The sequence below is a fragment of the Euprymna scolopes genome, chromosome 1, assembly GCF_053919585.1.
Source record: "Euprymna scolopes isolate OS-2025 chromosome 1, ASM5391958v1, whole genome shotgun sequence".
NCBI lineage: Eukaryota > Metazoa > Mollusca > Cephalopoda > Sepiida > Sepiolidae > Euprymna > Euprymna scolopes.
Window position 1 is genome coordinate 33,135,737 of NC_136482.1, and position 14,331 is coordinate 33,150,067.

Consider the following 14,331-nt stretch of genomic DNA (forward strand, 5'->3'; position numbering starts at 1 on the left):
CCACTACTCAAAACGACGAGGTATTATAAAAAGGCTGACTGGGAAGCCATCAGGGAACTCATCAGAAATGCCCCATGGCGAAATATCTTTTCTCTCCCAGCTGAATAGTGTGCAAATGAGACCACTGAATGGTTCAAAACTGCAATTGAGGTACATGTTCCCGCACGGAAATTCTATAGCAAGCCCCACTCTCCGCATGGTTTACCTCTGCTTGTGCAGCTGCCATTGCTCAAAGGCAGCCCGCGTTCCGCAGATTCAACCGATATAACTCCAGTTCAAACAGACATAAGTATATAGAAGCCAGAAATAATTGTAAGAGAGTAATAGCGACAGCTAAGACAGATTATACTGAAACCACCAGGAAACGCATCGCAGCACAAAAATAAGGAACCCATGATTTTTGGAAAATCTACAACAGTGTAGTAAATAATGGGTAGTCAACGATTCCCCCACTATCAAACAATCATAAGGTTACTTGCACGACAACCGACAAGGCAAATCTGCTTGCCAGTCGGTTTGCCTCAAACTCCACACTGGACCCGGCACACCACTTCCTCCCCGACTTTCCTTTGTGGGCAGACGCCACACTAGACGATTTGAAAATCACCCCTTCTCAGGTGCATGGTATCATAAAAAACCTATACACCTCAAAAGCACGTGTGTCAGATCTCATCCCGGCTGTGCTATTAAAAAAATGCTCTGTTGAGGTTGCTCCAGTTCTCTCCAAATTTTTTAATAAATGCTTTAACGAATCTTGCTTTCCTGACTGCTGGAAAACCGCTCCTGTGGTACCAATCTTCAAGAATTCTGATGAAAGAACTGACCCACTAAATCATCGCACCATTAGCCTCCTCACACTTTTCGCCAAAATATTTGAGTCCTTAGTTAATCAAGCGCTAGTCCAACACCTAACAGTTGCTAAACTCTTGACCAACAAACAATATGGATTCAGGCAAGCTCGTTCAACAGCAGATATATTAATTGTAGTTTCTGAACGTATATACCGTTCACTGAACAAAACAGGGGAGGGTAGAGCGGTGGCCCTTCATATATCTAAGGCTTTTGACAGGGTATGGCACCATGGTCTTCTAAGAAAAATTAGATCATATGGTATCACTGGAAGAATACATAATGTAATTAAATCCTTCTTAAGTAAGAGAAAAATCCAAGTTGTCCTCGACGGTCGTACATCCAAACAATATAATATAAATGCGGGAGTACCCCAGGTGTCTATCCTTGGACCTTTATTATTCCTGATATTCATAAATGACCTCCCTGATAAAATTGTTTCGGAAATGGGTATATTTGCCGATGACACCACTCTCTATAACAGGCATGAGGGGAAAACAAATGAACACATATCTAAAGAAATGGCAGAAACACTAGAGAAAGACCTCCAATCTGGAGTGGAATAGGGACAAAAATGGATGGTCACATTCAATGCTGCCAAGACTAAGCTTGTTTCCTTCAATAACTACAAGAAACTTTTTCTACCACGAATAGCAATGGCCAAGAACGCATTGCCTGAAAGTACTTCATTTAAACTCCTCGGGCTAACGTTTACAGGAAACATGAACTGGAATATATACAGTGAGACATTGCCAAGGCTGCTGCAAAGAAAGTGGGCTCTCTCTACCGTGCCAGAAAATTATTTACTCCTGAAGTATCCTGTATCTCTATAAGGTCACCATTCGTCCATTTATGGAGTACTGTTGCCACATTTGGGCTGGTGCATCTGCTGCTTGTCTCTCACTCCTGGACAGGGTTCAAAAGAGAGTCGCCAACCTGATAGGTCCTGAACTGTCATCTAAGCTTCAGCCTCTGTCTCATCGACGAATGTTGCATCACTCTGCCTGTTCTACAAATACTTTAATGGTGAATACTCTGATGAACTTGTAGCTCCTCGACGATTAACCCGACAAGCCACTAAGTCCTACCCCTTTACAGTAGAGAGATCTCTAGGTGTAAGAAAGCCTTTTACTCAAATAGTTTCTTCCCCAGAACTGCGAGTCTTTGGAACTCCCTCCCGGGATACTGCTTTCCCAACTGTACTGATATGCAGAAGTTCAAGTGTAATGTGAACACACATCTTTCTACTCATCTCCCTTCATAATGCCCCCGCAAATTATGTCCGCGATAGTAGCCCCCTAGTTCAAAGTGGCACTTGCCTTGTTTGGAATGAAGATTGAATTTTAAAAAAGCAAGTAATATTTTCTTTACAGTTACTGCATTAATTAAATAATAAAATCAAAGTTTATGGCTAATTTTAAATCATAAAACTAAATTTTATGGCTAATTTTAAATAATAAAACTAAATTTTATGGCTAATTTTAAATCATAAAACGAAATTTTATGTCTAATTTTAGATCATAAAACTAAATTTTATGACTAATTTTAAATAATAAAACTAAATTTTATCGCTAATTTTAAATCATAAAACTAAATTTTATGGCTCTTTAGCCGAGCGACAATCAGTTTTAGACTGTTTTCAAGGCCTGTCATAAAATTTTCATCATATGATGCGCCCTGAAAAACAGTCTGAAACACCAAGGGAGATAACTCCAAATAATTCAAAATTTCCAGATTTTATAAAACTCTGATTCGATTAAAACAATTGTCGTTGTAAAATTAAAACTACTCTATCAATTTACGTGATTTTGGTGTAAGTATTTTCTTTTGATCCCTGATACGTGCATGACTGTTTTCTTTACTTTTTTGTTTTTCCACCGTGGGAATCATGGATAAGCGCCTAAAAACTATTAAAAAAACGTATATTCATTAACATTTTCTTAACCTGAGTAGTTTAATATTATATAATATTACTAATGCTTAATAACTACATGTGTGTATTTTTAAAGTAGGCGAGCATAAATAGGATTTGCACTCTCTTACATATATGACGTTATGTGACGTCATTCACTGAGCTCATATAACGTTAAGCTGCCCTTCGAGGAACGGCATATAAGGTTTTAGGATGAAGTTAAAAATAGACTTCCGAATCTTTGGTCCCAAGATATTACTCATATATTCTGTCCAAACCTCGACCTTTCTCGCCAGGCCGTGTCAGTGGTCAAGATAGGACAGATATAAGTCCTTACTGTGAAATAAAGAAATTCCCACGTTGTTAATGATAACGCTAGTGCCCCGGTCGTCCAGAGGAAACAGGAGTTTTCCTTACTGGTTGAGGTGCGGTCGCTGTTGCGCACGTGTCAATTTTTATCTGTCAGCGTGAGCAGTTTGCGAAATAAAAATACCAGCGTCATGCAATAAGACACGAGACCGTTTCAATGTTTTGATTATATATTGTTTTGATTATATATTGTTTTTATTATATATTGTTTTGATTATATATTGCTTTTATTATATATTGTAAACAGTTATCAACACTGAACAATGGATAAACGCCAGAAAAAAATGTTTAAAAAATTAACAAGGCATAAAAAACAGAAAGAAAAAAGTTAGAGTGAATGAATGTTTCCCATAACTTCGCGTCTATTCGTCCATTGCTCTCTTAATTACCGTCTCCTTCTCTTATTATTCTCTCTCCCCCCCTCTCTCTCCCTCTCTCTCTCTCTCTCTCTCTCTTATTTTTTACTCACCTTCGTTTTTTTTCTCTTTTTTATTGAGACTAGCAGTCCGGGATTAAATTGAGGAGGGGTTAATCTATTTCCCTGTGCACCAATTCAGCTTTTTTCTGTCTTTCAAAAGGGAAAGTTATCCTGTCACGGAATGAACCCAAACCAATCTTAAGTCACTTGATTGTGTGTTCAAAGCGTGTCTTACGATTATAGATCGTTACATTACCTCTGGAATCATGATTCCTTTCAAATTAATTCGGACATTTCAGCTGTCGCTCCCAAGGTACGGTTATTCTTTAAAGGCTTTCTTCCAAGTCTTCGTTGGAAGTTCGAGACAGTCTTCTTCTGTTCTGCAAAGAATGTAAGCTCTTTCTTACATACTAGAAAGTTCCTTACGTCCGATAGCATCCTGTGCCTCTACAAAGCTACGATTTGCCCGTGTATGAAGCTTTGTTGCCACATTTTGGCTGGTGCATCTGCAACTAGTCTCTCGCTGTCAAATTATTAGTTCCAAACAAATAGGCCCCGCACTATCAACCTAGCTTCAACATCTGTCCCATCGCCGAAATATTCCATCCCTATGCCTATTTTACAAGTATTTTAATGGAATGCGCTCCGACGAGCTGAAGTATTTGTAAACATTCGACATAATATCCCCGGCTGACTTAACATTCAGCAAAATCTCACCCTATACTGTAGAGATCTTATATGCTTGAAAGCCTTCTATTCAAATAGTTTCTTCTCTCGATCTACTAGACTTTGGAATTCCTTACGGGTCCATAGTTCTAAATAGCAGCACTTATGTTCAGGTGGCACTGTGCCTTGTTTGGGGTAAAATAACTAGCATGGAATATCTTTTTACTATATGGGGCTTGACGATAAATTTAAATGAATACATACAAAAATATAATTCATTCATTTCAGTTATTTCCTTAAAAAATTCAACATAATCTTTAGAAAAAAAAACGTATATATATAATATAAAGCGTAATGTGCACGCGCGTGCGCGCGTGTGTGTCCCGAATAGGCTTCTATATGGTTGACTATTTAAAAAAACTGATTACATGTAATGATAGAAGATGTATCGAGACACAGGAATGGGTATGTTTGATCTGACAGAACGGTGGTTCATTTCGTTGGGACAAAACACTAAGAAATGGGGCCTAATTAGAGTTGGGGCCCGTTTTTTTGTTTTGGTCACCCTGTATATGTATAATATACATGCATACATAAATACATACCGAACATTGCCATTACGTGATATGGCATATATATATATATATATATATATATATATATATATATATATATATATATATATATATATATATAAAGAATAGATATACAGAAACATGAAAACAAATCAGCGATGGGCCACACGAAGGTGGCTTTTAAGCCCTGCCAAACTGTGGCATTCTTTGGCACACATTGTGCAGACATGTGCGCCACTAGCAGCACTTCTATGTATAATAAATGCCGCTTCAAACCGCCTGATGTTTGCAAGTCCGCCCGCAGTTTACACAGGTCAGATCTAGCAACACAAGATTGCGTTGTGGCCCACTGCGCTGATGAGTCGTCTGGTGGCTTATCAGCCTAGCTCTGCTCCAACATAATCTCCTGCACACCTCACACTCCAGACCAATTTGGCGCCCCAGCCCATTCACTGCTTCTTGCACCCTCCTTTTCCGGGTATCACATTTCAGTCGCTCATACTGGGTTCGATCTGCCTCAAACTTGCCCATACCTCCCCGCAAGGTGCTGTTCCACTCTCCACGATCCAAAGCAAGACTCTCCCAGGTTCTTTCATCTATGTCACATTTTTTAAGGTGGACCTCAAACAATCCTTGAATCTCATTTTAAGCTTTTGGGCCAGACGTCTTCCCTCGGCGAACTCGCCATAAAGGAGTTGTTTGGGAAGTCGACCGTCTGACATCCTCACCACATGTCCACTCCATCTCAGTATATGTTTGATAATGTGAGCTTCAATGCTTAGACATTGGGTCCGTTCAAGAACCTCAACATCACTGACATACATTTGCCAACCCACACCTAAGATTCGCCTTAGGCACATCTGCTGAAACCGCCTGAGACCTGTATGTTGTCAAAATCTCACATAGAGCAGAGCAGAGAGAACGCATGCGGCATAAACCTTAATATTTGTTGGCAGCGAGATCACATACATACATGATGATGATTGCAACGTCTTGTCAGACGAGTGCCACTCCCTCAGGCACTGAAAGTCCATGAGCCGAAAATGACTTTAGTCCTGCCGGCAAAATTCACACCTCAAACAGATATAACACTGAAGACGGTCATTAGTATACATACATATATATACATATATGCATACATATACAATACATAATACACATACATATGCACACATAAACATACACAAGACGGTCAATGACATGCATATATATATATATATATATATATATATATAAATGCATATATACATATATACACATGCACACATACATATCTGTAAGCATACACACATATATACATATATACATACACAATGCATAATACACATATATACATACACATACACACGCATACATACACATATACATACATATAAATACACACACATATACAAATACACACACATATGCAAATACATACACACATATACATACATATACACATATGTACACATATGCACATATATATACATACACTTACCTACATATACATACACATATATGAATATGCACTCATACGCAAACATGCACATACATACATACACATATACACATGCATATACATATATACACACATGCATATATACACATACACAAACATGCATATATACACATACACACATGCATATATACACATACATACAAACAATATACATACGTATATAAATACACACATACATATATATACATATACACATATACATACATATACACATAGATATACACACATATACATACACCTGTACATGAACATACATACACCTATACATATATATATATATATATATATATATATATATATATATATATATATATATATATATATATACAGATAATGATGGCAGATCAATTATTACATGCTTCCAGCATTTCAGGTCTACACGCGTCACAACTTTTCCATGGCTGAGGGAGTATCTATACACAGATGATGTTACAGTTTTAGCTTTGTACGACAGCTGAATCTCTCTCTTGGTTCAAAATGTTGACATTCAGCACCAAGCAAGAGCAAGATAGCCAACAACAAGTCAAACTGCAGATCAGCTTAATGTGGGTACTGGTCTCCCGCTTTATGTTTTTTTTGTCTTTTTTTACCTAAGATTTGCTTCTCCTAGAGGGGTTGCCTTCACCACGGCTTACGAGAGCCCTCTCCACCCCACATACACATGACAATAAACACATGCGTACATACAGATGTACGCCAGCATACGTATGCATGTGCACACACATGCAACCATAACCATGTAGAGGCACACAAATACGCACGTACATACATATGCCTATACATACGTGCACACACATTACATGTAAAATACACATGAAGGAACATTCCAAAAGTCATACATAGTAAGTGATCAGCGGCTGTACCGTTTTTGTCCCTTTTCCTTCCTGATCTTTTTCCTCCTTCCTTTTTTTATTTTTTAAATAAAAAGTGTGTTTTAGACTCACACATATGCAGTACATGATACTGATGATGATCATGTTGACAAATTCACACATAATTTTCCAAGTAACTCAACGTACGAATCGACAAAAAACAACAGTCCAATTGATATGTTTTACAGACGCTTGGATTTTTTTAATACATACATACATACATACATACATACATACATACATATGCGATATATATATATATATACGTATATATATACATATATATATATATACATCTATATATATATATATATATATATGCGATATATATATCGCATATATGCATATATGCGAGATATATATATATATGCGATATATATATCGCATATATGCATATATGCGATATATATATATATATATATATATATATATATATAAATATATATATCGTATGCAATATTATTTATTCACTATTAGCGGTAATTAATTAAAGTGTTTATTTACCTGGTTCGACAGGGGTGTCTATAAGTCAGTATACTAAACGAAGATTTATATGGCTTGCAAAAAAGCCCTAATAACAATTTCAGCATTCCATACTAAGTGCGCTTCATGCGATTAACAATAAATTAACTCAAAACGAAGATAAAACATGGGAACGTGGATTGAACCGAACGTTACTTTAGCTACTGTGTGACTGATTGTCGAAGACGTGTCTTCGACAATCAGTCTTACAAGGGCTTTTTTGGCAATCTCCAAATCAATTTGTAACTTTTGAAAATCATAATCATTTGCCGCTGAAAGTTTGAAAGTTGTTTTCTACTATCCTTGTCCATAATGTTACCTAAAACTAAAGAAGTGAATAAACTAGACACGATAACATTTTAACAAAATAAACTGTAAACAATGAGATTTACAATCAACGATTTCCCGTTTTTCTAGTATAAAATATTCAGCCAAAAAATTTCTTAATACTCGCCGGCTGTGCGATAGTTTTTTAATTGATTCATAACATTGAAATGTATTGTTGCGGCATTTTTTAGATGAGAATTGATTACACTGGCCAACAGAAAAATTGTCATTGTGTCTAAGCTATTTCAACTGTTTTTATATGAGGGCGCTGATTCTAGAAATGCTGTCACTTTTTTTTTTATCAGGTCTAGTTTTTCTGCGATAGTATACTCGCTCCTGTAGGAAGCCGATAGTTACAATAAAAACTAAAGGCAAATTAAAAAAACAATATTTATATGTAACTTTAAGACACATATTCATGATACCACACCAAAATATTCACAATTAAGGCTTGCAGTTGTAAAAAAAATGCTAAGCATACACATCATCATCCGTAAATTGACGTTTGACTGATTTTCTAGAATGGAGGCTCCAGCATCATCGTGCTTGATAAACCAACAGCAGTCTGCAAGCATGGTGGCATCCCAATGACTTTGATAGCGAACTTCCGTGTCGCTGATCTCTTGATTGAAGCGCTCCCTTTGCTTGTCGTTCACATCACCTAAATTTTCTGGAAAACAGGAAATATGGCCGTGAAAAAATGTAACTTGATGTTTATATTTGCACTTAATTGATAGAGACTTCTGAGTAATGTTCCAACAAACTCTTTGTAGTTGGGCGCCTTTATTTTTCACGAGAAGAATTTTACTAAATTGGTAAACGTCGCCCAGGCAACCAATTTTCCAGGATTTATAAAATTACAGAAATTTGCGTCATTCATTAAATTTCGAATCTGGATCCTATAAAAAAACCCAGCTTTTGATTTCTCTACGATTAGGCCTGGAAATTTCATGCAAATATATTTGAAACAGTCGATATGATTCTCAAGAGCTTTCATAACCTGTTTCATGGTGCCAAGCTTTCATGTGAAGAGTAGGAGGCACAATTTTGAAACGTTCCACCAAAAGAGAGGCCAAAGCATTGAGAGAGCCAAGAATCAGATCACTGCGCACATGCTAATGTTTTCTATCGAGTTCTCTGTTCTTGCCCTGCTATCCCACAAACTCAGGAAACAAGGAAATTTTGTGTAGCCACCTTGTAGTCCGAAGAGAAACTCACCATTTTCAAATCAACACGTATCATCCATTGGTGCTCTCGGCATGAAATCTTTTCCAGAATAAATTTGATTTCGTTATATTTTTCTTTGACCGTCGTTGTCATTGTGAAGAACACATTTTATACTTCTTTTGGAACTGTCTATAAAAACGTGTCAATCTTGTGAATAATACTGTTTGACATCAAACTACCGCCGTAGGCCGGCAACGTTGTTGCAATATACTATGTCATTTTCTTGAGTGGAATATGGCAAGAATCCAATATGGCGTTTCCTTTAGGAGCTTATGAGAGTTCCAGGCTGAAGTAAATTTATTCTTGGAGTCATGAAGCTTAAAGTTCAGAAGATTCTTTGGAAAGGTTGAGATCTCTACTCAGATTATTAAATTCACCTTGAGAAAAAATTGTGGTAGTGAAGAAGGAAGATAGTCGGCATCTGAAACAATGGATTCACTACTGTCAGTGAACAAAACAGGGTCTTGGTCTTCTTCAGAACCGGGCAAGCCTTTAAAAACTGAAATAGGAATTTCATTGCAGTATGGAATTGACCTAATTGCAGACTTATAGGTTTGGATAAATCAATAAATTCCTGTCTTCCTGTTGATTCCCTTCGCTTTGACTGCAAAAAAAAATAGCAGTCATCGAAATGGTTTTTCGGTTCACGCTAGACAATTCGAATACCAAAGGGGAGTGACTTTCTATCTTTTTTGTCCTATGTCGAAGATGCTCAACTCATTGTTTACATACACTATTGGGTGGCCATGCCTTATCTTGATCACCCAGCATTACTGTGAAGTAAACAATATAAGTAAATTTCACAAATTCACTGATGTCTATTCCGTTGGATTGCAACGTATATTCCTAGCAAATATTGGAAACACATTTGGATTGTTTAACAATGCTAGGAGATGATGTTACCAAGAGTAATTTTTGCTTCCAAAATTTGAAACGAAAGTTAAATAATGCAGCTTAATTATTTCCTGTCTTATTTATAAATGAATTTCTAACATTAAGAGAATAAACCATACTTTGACCCAGAAATGAACAAAGACTGGCCCGAATCTATAGGCCTATTTACTACTCAGTGTCCACTTCTTACCAACTACATACCTTATAGTATAGAAAATTTGACTGTTACTTTAAGGTTTGTGATGTCATAATCAATTAACATACAGCACAATAACAACCTAGAATTGTAATTATGAAGCTAGAACGTATATAGAAACATGCCTAATGTACTGTCGTCGAACACACCTACGCTTCAGTCAGATTAATATTCTAAACAATAGCGACTCTGAAGACTAGTTTATAATCCACAGGTATATTTATTTAAAGAGAAAAGGCAAAAACTGAAAGATAAAAAAATGACGGGTATGAGAAAGTAAAAAGAATAATAACAAACGAGGGTAGGAAAATGAAATAGTTAAACAAATCGAAAGACTGAATAAGTTCGTAAAGAAATGGAATATGAAATATCACGTTGCATAACAAAGTAAACAAACACATTGTCCAGAAGAGGAAATGAGTAAAACATACTGTTGATGCTTTGAGCGAATAAAGAAGAAAGAGGTGTGATGTGTCACTAGTGGTTGCAAAAAGGAGGTAAATACCAACAAGAAAAGGAAATTAGGAAAAAAGTAACTATTAAGTTAAAAGTAACTTAAATGGACATAATAAGTTCAAAACAAGGAGGCAGTACACCAATGTCCAGGTAAAAAATGGATAAAATGGCAAATATTTCTACAACTTGATTTATTATTGTTGTTATTATCATCATTATTATTATCATTATTATTATTGTACTCACTAGGAGTTTTCACACGTGCAATCATTCAAAATTTCTCTCTGTTAACAAAATATGGTGTTCCCTGAAATTTAGGTGGCAACAAGGCTCCCCAGATTCCCAGTACTCTCCACCTTTTCAAATTAATTTGCGTTAATTGCAATAGCCGTTTACTAATGATTTCTCACTCGAATAGACCATTGGCTTCCACTGGATTTTGGGTTTCAGTTCTCTTCGCACTCATCCAGTGGAGTCTAGTCACTGCTTTCTCTCCCCGTCTTGACCTTCCTCGGCTATGTGGTGTGCCAGTTTATGCCGACACTACAATTTGGAAGGGGTGCGAGTTAACTTACGATTATACAGTTTTCTTAGTTTCTTTTATATTTTTGTTTTACTTATGTTGCTATTTCCATATTGCCGGTTTGCGTTTGTACCCCATGAGCTCCTGCATTCAAACGTTTCCCGTTAATATTGCAGTAATTTTTATTATTGTTATACCTTGTAACCTTTAAGCCACCCCCTGATTCTAATTTCACCTATTCTTTTGTCGTTTTTCGGAATTTTCATAGTGTTTTTATTATTTCTGTTCTCTTGACTTTCTTCATCTTTCATATCCCTTTTAGTTCTCTGGCCAATTCCATTTATTTGCCTCGTTTCTCCATCTCCTTTGGATTTACTGGACGGCAAAATCTACGATCTAGAAGAGCTTTTTCTTTTTCTTTGTTTTAAACTATTATTAAACCCGGTTTTCTTGCTTGGATGGGTTTATCTATTTGTACGTCCATGTTTTATAGGATTTTGTGATTTCCGTTTACAAGTACCGCACTTGCTTTGTGTTTGTAATATTTGTCTTGGTGTTCAGCAGTTGTTTGAATAATAATAATAATAATAATAATAATAATAATAATAATAATAATAATAATCATTATTATTATTATTATTATTATTATTATCATTATGTACTCACGAGAAGTTTACACACAGTCATCATTAGTGATTGCTCACTGCCCATAACGGTGGTGTTCCTTAGAATCTGAGTGATAACAAGTCTTTCCACATTTCCAGTGTTCTTCATCTTCATTTTGATAACCATCAAAATTTTTGGACTAAGGTATTACTATTTATCAAGGTCCAAATGCCACTCGAGAAAAGGGGGTTTATGAATGTGAGGACGAGGCTGAAACAACATCATGATGATTGGTAATGCTGGTGATGAATGGGTAGAATTTGATTTAGAAGGAAACTGAACAACAATTTGTTTACATAAAACTTGAAAACGACCATATTGTTGTCAGCTAAGAATCAGTCTTGCAGACGGACAGTTCTATGAAAGAAACTTTACTCAGTGTTTTTACATTCTCACAACAGCCGTTAATGAGTGACCTCTACCTGCCAACAACTAAGATTGGATGTTACTTTGGAGCTGATTTACATCCAACCTGTTGCTAAACAATTCTTTTAAGAGTCAGATACGTCATAAATGGAATATTCCTGTTATATCAACAGATGTACAGCTCGGAGCATTTTCCCGTCTTGAAAAAAAAAATCTAGTTGTTATTGACCCCTTCTTGTCCCTGCGTGCTTTCACTCAGAAGAGACGTTGTAAATCTCTCTCTCTCTTTCTCTCTCTCTCTCTCTTTCTCTCTCTCTATCTATCTGTCTATCTATCTATCTCTCCCTCTCTCTCTACTCTATCATTATGTTCATATTAGAAACCTTACTGAGCTTCAATGACCTATAACTCGGAAATCAAGATTTCCCGGGTCTGTTTGCACATAGTCAACATAATCTTGAAGTTCTGCCATGGATTTTCCAAACACTTGTGTAGCATTTGGCAAAAGTCTTGGATTACATGAATATGTTATTTATTTAACTAATAATATTTTTGCATGGCGGATGTCTAATGTGCCACACACCAGAAAATGTCAGAGTATGATTGGCGACCTAAGCAAGGTGAGTTAAATATCATCGAATAAATAAAAAGAATAAACTAAAGAAGAAGCTTGAAGAGTAATGGCACAGAGAATGACCTGGTGAAGACAGCGTAAGTTTGGTTTATTCCTTCATACGGTCTATCAACCCTTTTGGGATTATTTAATATCGAATTCAATCATTTATTCTTCAAGTTCTTTATATCTTCGAATATTTATGCTTTTTAATTTGGTTGTTTTGTTTTACAGCAAACAAAACTTTTTTCAGATTATTTAATTCTGAATTCAATAATTTCAGTAAATGTTTTATGTTTGGAATTCTTTATATCTTCGGATATTTGTTCATTCCGTTTTGCCGGATTGTTTTGTTTTGCGGCATATTAGCAACTCGTTTGTTCTGTTTTACGGCATATTAACAACTCGTTTGTTCTGTTTTCGGCATATTAACAACTCATTTGTTCTGTTTTACGGCATATTAACAACTCGTTTGTTCTGTTTTACGGCATATTAACAACTCGTTTGTTCTGTTTTACGGCATATTAACAACTCGATTTTTTTCGTTTTACGGCATATTAACAACTCGTTTGTTCTGTTTTACGGCATATTAACAACTCGTTTGTTCTGTTTTCGGCATATTAACAACTCATTTGTTCTGTTTTACGGCATATTAACAACTCGTTATTTCTGTTTTACGGCATATTAACAACTCGTTTGTTCTGTTTTACGGCATATTAACAACTCGATTTTTTTCGTTTTACGGCATATTAACAACTCGTTTGTTCTGTTTTACGGCATATTAACAACTCGTTTGTTCTGTTTTACGGCATATTAACAACTCGATTTTTTTTGTTTTACGGCATATTAACAACTCGTTTGTTCTGTTTTACGGCATATTAACAACTCGTTTGTTCTGTTTTACGGCATATTAACAACTCGTTTGTGTAATTTAATGCTTAATTGTTCCATGTGGTAAAGATTTTTATTCTTCGTGTTCTTTATATCTTCAAATATTTATTACTGATGTTTTGGTTTTGTTAACTTTTGTTTTACGGCATATCAACCTTTTTGAGTTACGTAATACCGAATTCAGTCACATTTTTTTCTAGTTCTTTGTATCTTCAAACATTTATTCATTGTATTTGTTCTACGGCATATCAACACTTCTCTAGTTATTCAATACCGAATCTAGTTATTTTGATAAGTTTTTATGTTTCAACTTGTTTATATATTCAAATATTTATTCATGCCGGTTAATTTGGTTGTTTTGTTTTACGGCATATAAACCCTTTTCGAGTTACTTTATGTCGAGTGTATATATAATTCATATTTTGATTAAAATTGTTATGTTTTAAGTCATTTATTCGAGATACTTAAACAAGTTTCCATACTCTTTT